The sequence below is a fragment of the Tamandua tetradactyla genome, chromosome 17, assembly GCF_023851605.1.
Source record: "Tamandua tetradactyla isolate mTamTet1 chromosome 17, mTamTet1.pri, whole genome shotgun sequence".
NCBI lineage: Eukaryota > Metazoa > Chordata > Mammalia > Pilosa > Myrmecophagidae > Tamandua > Tamandua tetradactyla.
Genome location: NC_135343.1, coordinates 28,300,785 through 28,314,611, shown reverse-complemented (window position 1 = coordinate 28,314,611; position 13,827 = coordinate 28,300,785). Strand labels below are relative to the sequence as shown.

The 13,827-nt window shown below is 38.4% G+C and overlaps 1 long non-coding RNA gene across 4 annotated transcripts in view; it reads right to left on the bottom strand.

Annotated features, from left to right (window-relative positions):
* Positions 1–13,827, bottom strand: part of LOC143660847 (uncharacterized) — a 256,137-nt gene that overhangs the window by 241,256 nt on the left and 1,054 nt on the right. The gene's annotated exons all lie outside the window — the stretch shown is intronic.

The window sequence follows — 13,827 nt, the reverse complement described above, 5'->3', positions numbered from 1 at the left end:
AGGTCACTCACAAGGCTGTTGGCAGGAGGTTTCGATTCCACTCTACCTGATTCTCTCCACTGGACTAGTCACAGCATGAGTAAATGGATCCAAAGGAACAATGCCTAGACTCCAAGTCACCCACTGTGGCTTCCACCTTATTCTAATCAGAAATAAGTTACCACGTGCAGCCCATACTCAACAGGAAGGGACTACTCACAGGCATGAATATCAGGCACATCTTGGAGGCTGACTTCCAAGGAAAAGAAGCACAGATTCACTCTAGCTTGCACCATCACTATTAATGCTACACTATGTCCCAGACAAAGGTAAATTCATTTAGATATCAGAGCATTTGAGGTCCATAAGAGACCTAACTTGTCCTCAGTTTATTCATCTATACAATCAACAAGTTGAACTACTAGATGAATTCTAAGATCACTTTCAGCACTGAAAGTATAATTATGAATATGTTTTAACCCAGATTATACATACACAAATACATAAAACACTGAAAAAAAAATGCCTCTAAAAGAACGTTAATGGGGTGGGCCACGGTGGCTCAGCAGGCAGAGTTCTCGCCTACCATGCCCAAAACCTGGGTTCGATTCCTGGTGCCTGCCCATGCAACGTTAATGTTAATCATTGTAATGAATGCATAGTGTTTTAGTTTCTAGGCTATTCAGGCAAATACCATGAAATGGAGTAGATAAAACAATGAGAATTTATTAACTCATGGTTTTGAGGGCAGAAAAATGTCCAAATCAGGGCATCATTAAGGCAATGCTTTCTCCCCAAGGAGTGTGGCACTCTGGGTCTGCCTGCTGGTGATCCTTGGTCCTGGGCTCTTGGCAAAGCACACAACAGCCTCTCCATTTCCTTCCAGATTTTGCTGATTTCAGCTTCTTCCTGTGGCTTTCTTTTTTTCCTGTCTGAATTTCATTCCACTTATAAAGGACTTCAGTAATAAGATTAACACCCATCCTGATTGAGGTGGGCCATACCTTAACTGATGTAACCTCAACAAAAGGTCCTACTTACAACAGGTTCAAACCCACAGGAATAAATTAAATTTAAGAACATGTTTTTCTGGGGTAAATACAGCTTCAAATCACCATTATCTAGTAATAACATATAGAAGCTAATATGTTAAGAAGTATTTTTACAGAAATTTTTATATATATTCTCACATATATAGAAAGAAAATAAGTGATTATGATAATGGGGCCATGGGATTTAGGTTGGATAAGGAGCTCAAACTGTGAAGAACAAGAAGGTTAATAAATAGTGAAAATAGTGGGGTCATTGGATTAAAGGTTGAATTATAGTAGTTGGGATAAAAGGTTGTTGTTGTTTTCAATGTTCATGCATGCTGTGGCATATATCAGTACTTCGTTTCTTTCGGTGGCTGAATAATATTTCTTTGTATAGATATACTATGTCTTGTTTATCCATTCTTCTATTGATGAACACTTGGGTTATTTCCACCTTATGGTAATTGTGAATAATGCCATTATGAACATGTAAATATCTATCAGATTCCCTGCTTTCAATATTTTGGAGGATAAACCTAGAAGTGGGGTCGCTGGGTCACATGGTAATTCTATACTTAACTTTCTGAAAACCCACCAACCTGTTTTCAACAGAGGCTGTGCAATTTCACCTTCTCACCAACAATATACAAGGGTTCCTATTTCTCCATATCCTTGCCAACACTTAATTTCCCCTCTTTTAAAATAGTAGCAATTCTAATAGGTGTGAAATGATTTTGATTTGCACTTCCCTAATAGCTAATGATATAGACCATCTTTGCTTGTGCTTGATGGCCATTTGTATATATTCTTTAGAGAACTATCCACTTAAGTCCTTTGCACATTTTTTAAAATGGGGTTGTTTTTTCTTTTTCCTGTTGAGTTGTAGGAATTCTTTATATATTCTGGATATTAAACCCTGATCAGATATATGGTTTCCAAATATTTTCTCGCATTCTGTAGGTTTTCTTTTCACTTTTTTGATAGTGTCCTTTGATGCACATAAATTTTTAATTTTGAAATCCTATTTTCTATTTTTTCTTTTGTTGCTCATGCTTTTGAGTGAAGTAAAGTCTAAGAGACTATTGCCTAATACAAGGTCTGGAAAATGTTCCCCTATGTTTTCTTCTAGTAGTTTTATAGTACTGGTTTTTATATTTAGTTTTAAATAAATAAATATATATATATTTTTTTTTAGTTCAATTTTTTATATGGTGTGAGGTAGGGATCCACTTTCATTCTTTTACATGTGGATATCAAGTTTTTCCAGCACTATTTGTTGAAGAGACTGTTCTTTCCCATTGGGTGAATGTGGCACCCTTGTCAAAAATTCATTAGCCATAGATGTGAAGGGGAACCGTCTCAATGGATCCAAGGTAAAAATCATTAGGAAAAACTCTGATTAGTCTGGCTTCGGTCACTGGTCCATGTCTAAACTAACACTATGGCCAGCGGGAGAGATTACTCTATTTTGCCAGGCCTTAGTGATGCCAAATACCTCTGTGGCCAGTGGCAGAGAGGTGAGAATGGAGTCACCCACACCTGAACATATTGAAGGGGGTTATTCAGGAAAATAAAATGTATTAATAGAAAGAGAAGTGACTCCTAAAAAGCAAAATACCTACCACAGTGAGATACCACCTCACTCCCAAAAGGATTTCTATAACCAAAAAGACACACAATAACAAGTGTTGGTGAGGATGTGGAGAAATTGGAACCTGCTTACACTGCTGGTGGAAATCGCAATGGTATAGTCACTCTGGAAAACAGTTTAGCAGTTCTTTTAAAAGTTAAACATAAGCATTATCATTGGCCCCAACAATTCAACTCCTAGATATATTTTCAAGAGAAATGAAAATATACGTCCATAGAAAATTTATACGTGAATGTTCACAACAGCATTATACATAACTGCAAAAAAAGGGGAAAGAACTCAAATGCCCATCAACTGATAAATGGATAAATAAAATATGGCCCATCCATTCAACAAAATATTATTCAGCCACAAAATGAATGAAGTACTTATATATGCTACAACATGGATGAATCTGGAAAACAACTACCACTTCAATCCACTGACCCCACTATTTCTCACTATCAACCCTCTTTGGGCTCCACTTTTGGAGCTCCTTATCCAGATTCTATGGTCCCACCATTATAATCATTCCTCACAAATATCCACAACTGCATTGCCACTCTCTTCCTCTGTCTTCCTTGCCTAGCAAAAACAAATTCCTTGATGAACACTGACGCTTACCTTCTCCATACCTTCAACTACCAGTTAAACTTTACTAGGAAAAAATTCATCCAGCTGAATAGATTGCTTTCCCTTGAAATTCATGATCACAAACCTCAAAGAAGCACACATAGCAAACTAGCAATATACCATTATCTGGCAATCCCATTATAATCCTAGAGTGGACTCACTTTTCCACCCACACCCACATCCCCAAACAATTTCTTTCTTAAACCTCACTTATCTTCTCCCTACTCCTTGAAGCCAAACAAATTTCCTTAATCCTCCTTTAATCAAAACTTCAAACTCTGCATCTGCTACTCTCCTCACCTTCCCTCCTATTACAAGAAAGGAGATTTTCCTCCTCTTATGTGTAAAACAGAAAATCAAATGAGAGCTTTTCCTGTTGTATCAGAATTTTGAGGAAGGCTCCAAAACTGAAGACAATGAGTGATAATTAAAAATTCTATAAAAGCAGCTTTTATTTAATTTATCCATTGAAGTCAATTTAGTACAACTTACTAAAAAGATAGTAGAACCAGGCCAGCATGGGAAGCTGTTCTGCTCTTTCCAAAAGCCTCATTTTGTAAATAATAAGTGTTTGTATACCTTCTTGGTATGTGTGTGCGGCATCATCATTCTTCACTTCCAAACTAAATGGTGGCTGGGGGTCCATTTGCTTCTTCAGGGTGCCACAGAGTGGACATCCAAGAATATAGACACTGGTGCCTGCTTACTACATGAAGAATTTTGGAAGGCAGAGATTGATTAGAGCCATCTGCAATAGCATGGCAAAGGAAGAGGTCAGTGTTTGAGACAAACTGCAATTCTACCTGTCTGAGGTTGGGGGGAAGGATGTGTGAGTTTGTGGGCCAAGAGAACCCAAGAAAGCATCATGATGTTCCCCCACCCAAAAGGCTAAGAGTCAAGACAAGAGGATCTCAGCATTAAAAAGTGGTGCAATGGTCACAAAAACAGAAGCCTAGTAGGTCACAAAAGGTCACTGTTTCAGTCTGCTAAAGCTGCCAGGATGCTATATACCAGAAATGGATTGGCTTTTACAAAGGGGACCTATTAGGTTACAAATTTTCAGTTGTAAGGCCATGAAAATGCCTGAATGAAAGGATCAACAAGATGATACCTGGATTCTGAAGAAAGGTCTCAAGTATCTGGGACTCCTCTGTTAGCTGAGAAGGCATGTGGCTGACGTCTGCTGGTCCATGCTCCCAGTTCTTAGCTTTCAGCTTCTGATTCCAGGGTCCTTTCTTAGCTTCTCCAGGGCAAACACTGGATTTCATTTCTTAGCTTAGCATCTCCAAGGGCATTTTCTTTCTTAGCTTCTCCAAGTGCCTGTGCTTTCTCCAAAATGTATCCATCTTAAAGGACTCCAGTAAGCCACTTAAGACCCACCTTGAGTGGGGTGGGGGGGGGTGTCACATCTCCATGGAAACAATCTAATCAAAAGATCCCACCTAACACTAGGTCTTCACCCACAAAATTAGATTAAAAGAACATGGCTTTTCTGGGTATATAACAGTTTCAAACCAACACAGTTACCTAGAGTCCCCATTAGGAAACTATAGTTTGGTGGTAACAGAAGTGGTCTCCCAGATAAACTGAACCAATCATCTCAAGCAGCTTCTGGATGTCTGCAGTAATGGAGGACATGAAAACCAGATGGTGTTAGTACACAAATAATAGAATTTTTGTGTCTCTCTTCTACTCCATCCTCTTGTGTCCTAATTCTGAAAGTGCTGAATAAACAATGGAGGCAGGAAGTGAAAGAAAAAGTATACCCTTTTTCCACTGGTATCACTAGCTCAGTGATATTTCTAGCTTCTGATTAGGATGTAGAAATCTGGAAAGAGCAACACTCCCACACTTACAACCACAATAATACCAACCGCGAAAGGCCAGACAATCTGAAAATTTACAACTTTTCTTAAATCCTTCAGAAAGCTGAAGTAACAGGCAACCAAATGACCTGAAAACAAACAAAAACAGGCACCTCCAGAGACAGGATTTGAGCTCTTGCTTATTGGGGCAGTCCATACAAACATTAGTAAGGAAATTCAGTTCATTTTTTTTAATTAATTACCAAAAGCTGAGTGTGGGCTACTGAGAGAATAGAAGCCTTCAGCTGGAGATTCAAGATAAATTCGCAACTACTGAGAAACTCTTCTCCATGGATCTCACCAGGGGCTAACAAAAAAGATTGAGGGAATGGTGAGAATCTTGATAAAGTATCCCTCATGGTTCAAGCCTGGGGAAGGAGGATAGCAGCCATTGTGGGAAAGGCTGAAGTCCCACCTGGATCCTTCTTCCAAAAGACAAAGCCTCACACACTATGGGAGGGTAACCAACAGTGTCACCCTTTAGACATTGGTGAAAACCCATGGCATTTGGGGAAAAGAACAAAAACCTCTATCCCTGGAGTAGAGGCAGGAACACATGCTGGGCCCAGAATTATAGCTGGGAGGTGGACAGGAGCACTGAGAATGCTAGCCACCACCACCACCATTACCAAGATCCAGGGGCACAGTGCCTGCCTAAGACAGAGTTAATTAAGACAACAGAGAATAAGCATGCCCCCGAATCCCCCCACCTCCAGGCTAACGAACTTCTAGTAACAAGTAACAGCCGTCTACTGCAGAAACCAATGCAAGGGGAGCAGAGTAAAGGGAAGCAAGAAACAGGGCATATTTAGATGAATTCTAAAGAGGAGTTAATGAAAGAACAGTGGGGAGGGGAGGGTTCTGGAAACCAACAAGCACTAAGGCACTGAGGGATTAGCAGCAGTGGGAAACTGTCAAGACCAGAAAATGCACGGAAAAGAAGCAGGGTAATTGTAGCCTAGTAATAGCTAGAACCAAATAAGCAGGCCTCCTACCTCCCCGCCCCCACGTCAAGCGTGCAGTGGCACAGGATGCAGTTTGCCATCTGTACGGAATTATTGTTCTTTAGTTTTAATTTCCTTCTCCTCTTGTCCCCTGATCTCGGGCTGATGCCTCCCACTGGCTACCCAACCAAAAGCCGGAGGGTCAGGAAGCTGGGGTGTTCCAATCCATAAAGGTCAGTTCCCTGGGGCACAGAGCAGAGATTAGAGGGTAAAGAATAGATGTGGTTGGGGGGTGGGGGATGGCACAAATGGAAAGCATCTAATACTTTTCTCCTGCATCAACTGTAGGCTCCATCTCCACAGGCTAAGCAAGCTCTCCCTCCTCAACGCTGAGACCTAAACCAGATCTCTCTATCCTCTCCCTAGGTAATAGCATGCATTTCCATGGCTAGTGATGTCACTGGTATTCTGTTTACTCCATTTTTTTTTAGGGGGTTGTGAAAGAAAGAAATGAGGATAGTGGCAGTCAGTGTCACCTACATATTATTATAAGTACATATACATATTATATATACATATAATAATATGTAGGTGACACTAACTTTTTAAATTCACAGTTGGTAAGGAGATGTTAACTGTCCTGTTAAATACTCAATTCAAGGTTCAGGGAGATGACTCTACCTCGTCTCATGGCTCTTCTCTCATTACCAGCTGCTGCCTCTGAAACTGGGCGTTGCCAGGGGAATGGACTACACTACTTTCAAGCCCATGAGGATCACCATACTCACAGCAAAGAATGAAAAACAGTTGATCTTCAAAGCGTGGTATAAAGAAACTCTTAAAATCGGGTGGGATAGGGAGGGGAGAAGTGACACAAACAGGGAAAAACCACTCATTTGATGGGAGTTTCCTCTGAGCCCTAGTTTCTTGACAGGGTATCACAGACATTTCAATCCTGCCTTGTTCAAGCCTATTAATAGTATTTTAATCCCCATTCCCCATCCCTATATCCAATACATCAACCTGTCCTATCAGTTCCACCTCTATATTCCAAATATGTCCATTCTTCCTCTCTGTCACTCCTGCCACCATGGTCCACACTTCTCTTATCCCTATCTAATCCATTCTAGACTCAGCAACCAGAAGGATCATTTTACTGATTGTAAAAATTCAGAAATGAATAGCACAATACTTCCTAAATGTAGCACAGTAATGTTAGTACACCAAATGAAGCTGAATGTGAGAATGACAGAGGGAGGAGGACTAGGGGCACAAATGAAACCAGGAAGGAAAGATGGATAATAAAGACTGAGATGGTATAATCTAGGAATGCCTAGATGGTACAATGATAGTGATTAAATGTACAAATTAAAAAATGTTTTTGCATGAGGAAGAACAAAGGAATGTTAATATTGCAGGGTGTTGAAAATAGATGGTAATTCATGTTTTAAAACTTTACTTTATGTATGAGACTAAAGCAAAAAAAAATGTTTATTTTGTACAAAATTTCTATTTTGACTAGTGCATTTCCTAATATAACTTATATGGACAGTTTAATTGAACACCATAAGTACATGAAACCTCAAATAGGGCATGAGATTTTGTAGGTTTGTCCAGAGGGATGCCCCAATAAATCCCAGAGTGATTTGAACAGCGAATAAAAAAGTATTTGCAAAGTCCCCTTGGGGGAAGGGCGAGAAAGGGGGAAAATTCAACTTCCCCATTTGGAGAACTCCTGATATTCTCACAAGCAGTAGGGACAACCAAATCAATAGGCTGAGCCCTCCATCTTGAGGTTTGTTCCCATGAAACTTATCCTAGCAAAGGATAGGCTAAGCTTACTTAAAATTAGGCCTGAGTGAGTGATTGAACAGTGAATAAAAAAGTATTTGCAAAGTCCCCTTCAGGGAATGGTGAGAACGAGGGAAAATTCAACTTCCCCAAGTTGAATTCTTGATATTCTCACAAGCAGTGGGGACAACCAAAGCTATCAGCTGAGCCCCCAATCTTGGGGTTTGTTCATATGAAACTTAACCCCACAAAGGATAGATCAAGCCTACTTAAAATTAGGCCTAAGAGTCACCCCCAAGAGAACCTCTTTTGTTGCTCAGATGTGGCCTCTCTCTCCAGTCAACACAACAAGCAAACTCACCGCCCTCCCCTGTCTACATGGGACATGCCTCCCAGGGGTGTGGACCTTCCTGTCCACCTGGGACAGAAATCCTAGAATGAACTGAGACTCAGCATCAAAGGATTGAGAAAACCTTCTCGACCAAAAGGGGGAAGAGTGAAATGAAGTGTCAATGGCTGAGAGATTCCAAACAGAGTTGAGAGGTCATCCTGGAGGTTATTCTTACACAGTAAATAGATACGACCTTGTTAGTCAAGATGTAATGGAGAGGCTGGAGTGAACTGCCTGAAAATGTAGAGCTGTGTTCCAGTAGCCATGTTTCTTGAAGATGATTGTATGATATAGCTTTCACAATGTGACTGTGTGATTGTGAAAACCTTGTGTCTGATGCTCCTTTTATCTACCTTATCAACAGACGAGTAAAACATATGCAATAAAAATAAATAATAGGGGGAAAAATGTTAAAATAAATTTAGATTGAAATGCTAGTGATCAATGAAAGGGAGGAGTAAGGGGTAAAAAAAAATTAGGCCTGAGTCACCCTCAGAGACCCTCTTTTGTTGTTCAGATGTAGTCAACATCTGTCATCTCTCTCTCAGCCAACACAGCAAGCAAACTCACTGCCCTCCCCCTCTCTACATGGGACATGACTCCTAGGAGTGTAAACCTCCCTGGCAACGTGGGACAGAAATCCTAGAATAACCTGGAACTCAGCATCAAGGGACTGAGAAAGCCTTCTTGACCGAAAGGGGGAAGAGAGAAATGAGACAAAATAAAGTATCAGTGACTGAGAGATTTCAAACAGAGTCAAGAGGTTATCCTGGAGGTTATTTTTATATATTATATAGATATCCCCTTTTTAGATTAAGGTATATTAGGCTAGAGGGAAGTGCCTGAAACTGTAGAGCTGTGTTCTAGTAGCCATGTTTCTTGAAGATGAATGTATAATGATATAGCCTTTGCAAGTGACTGTGTGATTGTGAAAACCTTGTGTCTGATGCTCCTTTTATCTGTGGTATGGACAGATGAGTAAAACATATGGATTAAAAATAAATAAATGGGGGTGCACACATGGTTCAGTGGTAGAATGCTTGCCTTTCATGCAGGAGACCCGGATTTGATTCCCGGACCATGCACCACCACCTTCCAAAAAAAAAAAACCACTAAAAATAAATGAACAATAGGAGGAACAAATGTTAAAATTAAAAAATATATATATTGGATAGATAGAAATACTAGTGGTCAATGAGAGTAAGGGGTAAGGGTATGGTATATATGAGGGTTTTTTTACTTTTTATTTCTTTTTCTGGAGTGATGCAAATGTTCTAAAAAATTATCATGGTGATGAATATACAACTATGTGAGATACTGTGAGCCATTAATTGTACACTTGTATGGAATGTATGTTAAGAATGTATGTGCTTGTATGTTGTTGTATCAATAAAAATTTAAAAGAAAAGAAATCAATTGCTAGGAAAATAAAAGAGATATAGTCAATGCCTTATTTAAATCCCATTCAAACAAACAGTAAAAGTGGCATTTGATGATGTTAGGGAATTATTTTTATAGAACTGATAATGATATTTGAGGAATAACTTGTTTCTTGGGTCTTTATCTTTTGTAAATACATATTCAAATATTAAGGCATTGATTTATGTGGTGTGATGGGTGAGCAGGGGGGATAAACGTCTTGATTTGGTATATGTTTAATCTAGTTGATGGATACATACGGCTTCATTTTATATTATTCTGTACTTTTGTATATTTTTTAAGCTTTCATAATAAAATACATATATATATTTAAAAACAGAAGGATCATCTTTAAAATGTAGACTGAATTATATTTATTCTCCTATTTAAAAACTTTCCAATGCTTTCCCAAACTCGTACCAAGCTCTGTTTTCCTTTCCTACCTTACAGCTTACACACTCCTGCTTGGTACTCTCTAGCCACACTGGCTTCTCCCTGCTTTCATGTAAGCCAAGCTCTTTCCTGACTCAAAGATAAATCTTCCCATTCCCCACATCCTCATGTTTCAGAAGTTGTCACCTTCTTATTCTTCAGGTCGGCTTAAATGTCATCTCCTCAGGAAGATCCTTCCCTGGTTATCTTATATGAGTAAATTCTTCCTCTCTTCCATAATTCTCTATCTCGGTGCTTAGTTTATTTCCTTCTTAACACTAGCATGCTAATTCTTATGTTTGTTTGTTGTATTTTTGTCAGCCTTTCACTAGAATGCAAGCCTTATGAAGCAGAGATTATGCCTCCTGTCTGGCCTGACACCTTTTTTATTCCCTCAGGCTGCCACAGTGCCTGGTATAAAGTTAAGAATTCAGTAAACATCACAATATCTTGTTTTGTTTCCCATATGTCATGGACTATGTTTAGTTCCACAAAAATATTACTGTATTAAAAGCCTCATAACAACATAAAGAAGCAGGTATTATTATTGTAGTTCCCATTTTACAAGTAAGAAAACTGAGGCACAGGAAAGGTAAGTAGCTTTCCAAGAATCACATGTTTAAGTGACAGAGCTGAGATTTAAACCCAGGCAATCTGATGCCAGAGCCAGCACTTTTAACTACCACCCGACATTTCCCCTGGCATTCACTTCCATGGCTGAATAAATGATTAAATAAATGAATTAATAAAGTGGAAGGATAGACATTGACTATATCCTTAAGACTGCCTGGAGAAATCAGAGAGGATAGTATGGAAGCTGAGACCTGAAGACTGAGCAGGATTTTGCAGACTGACATAGAGGAGGAAATGTATGTCAAGTACAGAGAATACTTCCAAAGGCACTGAGACAGGAGAGAGAGTGGTATGTTGCAAGAGAACAAGTAGTTCCATATTCTTGGAGTAAAAAAATGAGGGAAGGGAAGGAAGGAAATAGTGTAATAAGGAGAGGCTGATGAGGCCAAATTGCAAAGAAAAGGCTTATGGTTCATGAAAATCAGCTTAGATATTTTCCTGTAGATCAAAGACTTATGATGACTCTCAAGAAAATTAATCAGGATGGAGGTACAATAAGATTTGAAAATTAGAAAGATCCTTCTGGCAGTAGTTAGAGCAATATTTTTCGAAGTTAAGTAAGATACATATATATACCTCTTTCGAGGGAAAAATTGCTCATGGACCTTCATGAGATACTTCATGTGATACACAGATACTTTTTATTATAATGTTACTTAAATATGTACAAATACATAACTGGACATAAATTTCTTAATTTCATAGCTCTTACACAGTCATTAATTTATATACTGTCTAAATTAAACTACAAACTGAATTAAAATTTAGATAACAATAATTTAATGCAACGTTTTACTTAAATGAAACTACTACTCAGATCATGAAGTGGTATTAACTACTTTCATGCAAGTTCTTTTGGAGTTTGAAAAGAGAAAAGGAGATCTGAGAAATATTGCTAGTGGATTTGAATTGGACTCCCTTTAATGCCTTTAAGAGTCATAGGTAAAGTACAAAATTTCTTTTAAATAATATTTTGGCTGCTGAACTATACTTGGCAGAACTATACTTCTAGAATGTGGTATCTCTTAGATTGAACCTCACAGGTCAAAGCTTCAGGAGTTATAGCCACAAGGATTTAAACGTTTTGTATTTTTATTTCCATGCTAATCTAAAAATGCTTAATGTAAACATATTCTGTATCACCTGTATGACTACTTCATAATAAAGCTCTGCCACAACATTTCAGTACCCACATTTGACTTTGTGCTTATGATCCAATTAGTACTATTTCAATTATTCAGATTGATGTAAGAAAACAGAGAGGGTTTAATATATAGCTGCATTCTAGGATTCATAACTAGATGTGAGCTAACTGATTCACGGGGTTCTAAAGGAAAAAAGGTTGTTCAGTATTTCAAACAAAGGACATTAGAGAATTAAGAAAAGGCTGTATCAAAGTCGAATCTATCATTTATTGAGTGCTCACAATGTGCCAGGTACTGTGATAAATATCTTATATTCTTTGTCATATTTAATCCTTACAAAACCCTGAGGTTCATATTATTATCCGTTTTTATAGATAAGGAAACTGAGGCTCAGAGAGATAAGGTCACATAACCAGTAAATGACAGCCAGAACTGGAACTAGCCAAGTCTGTGCTATTCACTATTAGACTATACTGCCTAAATAAAAATGATTATATAGTATTTGAGAGCATTACCAAAAGGTGATTTTACGTCTATATTAGTTTCCCCAGCTGTGATCACAAATACCATACAATGGGTTGGCTTAAACAACAGGTATTCACTGGCTTATAGTTTTGAAGCTACAAGAAGTCCAAATCAAGATGTCAGCAAGGCAATGCTTTCTCCCTGAAGACTATGGCATTCTGGGGTTGGCTGCCAGCAATCCTAGGTCCTTGGTTTCCTGTCACATGACAATGTCCTCTCCTTTTTCTTCTAGTTCCATTGACTTCCAGCCTCTTGCTCTTCCCTTTGGCTCTCTCTGTGGTCTTCTCTGTAACACCTCCAGTAATAGGATTAAGACCCAGGGTGATTCGGTTGTCCACACCCTAACTGAAAATAACATCTTCAGAAGGTCCTATTAACAATGACTTTACATCTTCAGGAAAAGGTGAAGATTAAAAACTTATTTTTCTGAGGTACATAAGTCAATGTCATTCTTATTCTATAAAGTCAAAGAAATGTTGAGTTGCAGCAAGCAGATTCTCACTGGTAGATTTGTCTTTATGACAGATGTCAGTGGACTGGTCTTGAAAACACGATGGAAATTCAAGGTAAAGTCAAAGGTGAAAGGCACAAAAACTAACACTAATGACCCATAAACAGCATTGTAGTGGTAATCTCTTCTTTAAGCCTGTGTATAATAATCACTCTTTTGGAAATACGCCATGAAAATCCCAAAATTAGCAGAAACAGCTCAAGAAAGCAAGGTGTGGGAGATCTGCTTTGCCATCAAATCATTTGTGTCAGTTTGGAGCTCAGTAGTCTTAACTTTTAAAATTATGCTACCATGTGTACTTTGTTGTTGCCATTTGATTTGGTCGGGTAGAAGGGTGCTTCATTTTCATAAACTTAAAAAGGAAATCTGACTCTCAAAATAGAAAAATGATCACTGAGTCATTCAGGGTGATCCAAAATAATTTCTAACAGACTGGTTTAAGGGTGTTGGGAGAAATTTACCCACTGCCTAAAAAAATTACCAAATTGAAATTCCAAAAACATTTTTTTTTTCATTTTGCAAGACATTTATTGTAAATGATAGCTGGCATTTTGGTTTAGAAAATATCAACGTTGGACAAAAAGGGATAGAGAAATTGCTAATTATTATCAACAACATAAATGAAGATGAATCAGAAATGAAGGTAAAGATCTCTAAAATTATGTTATAAGCCATGAGAAATGAAACTAACCTACTAGAAAGCAACTACAAGTATACTTCATTTTATTGTGCTTCCCTTTATTGCACTTCACAGATACTGCATTTTTTACAAATTGAAGGTTTGTGGCAATTCTGCCTTGAGCAAGTCTATTGGCCCCATCTTTCCAACAGCGTGCACTCACTTCATTTCTCTGTGTCACATTTTGGTAGCTCCTGCAATATTTCAAACCTTTTC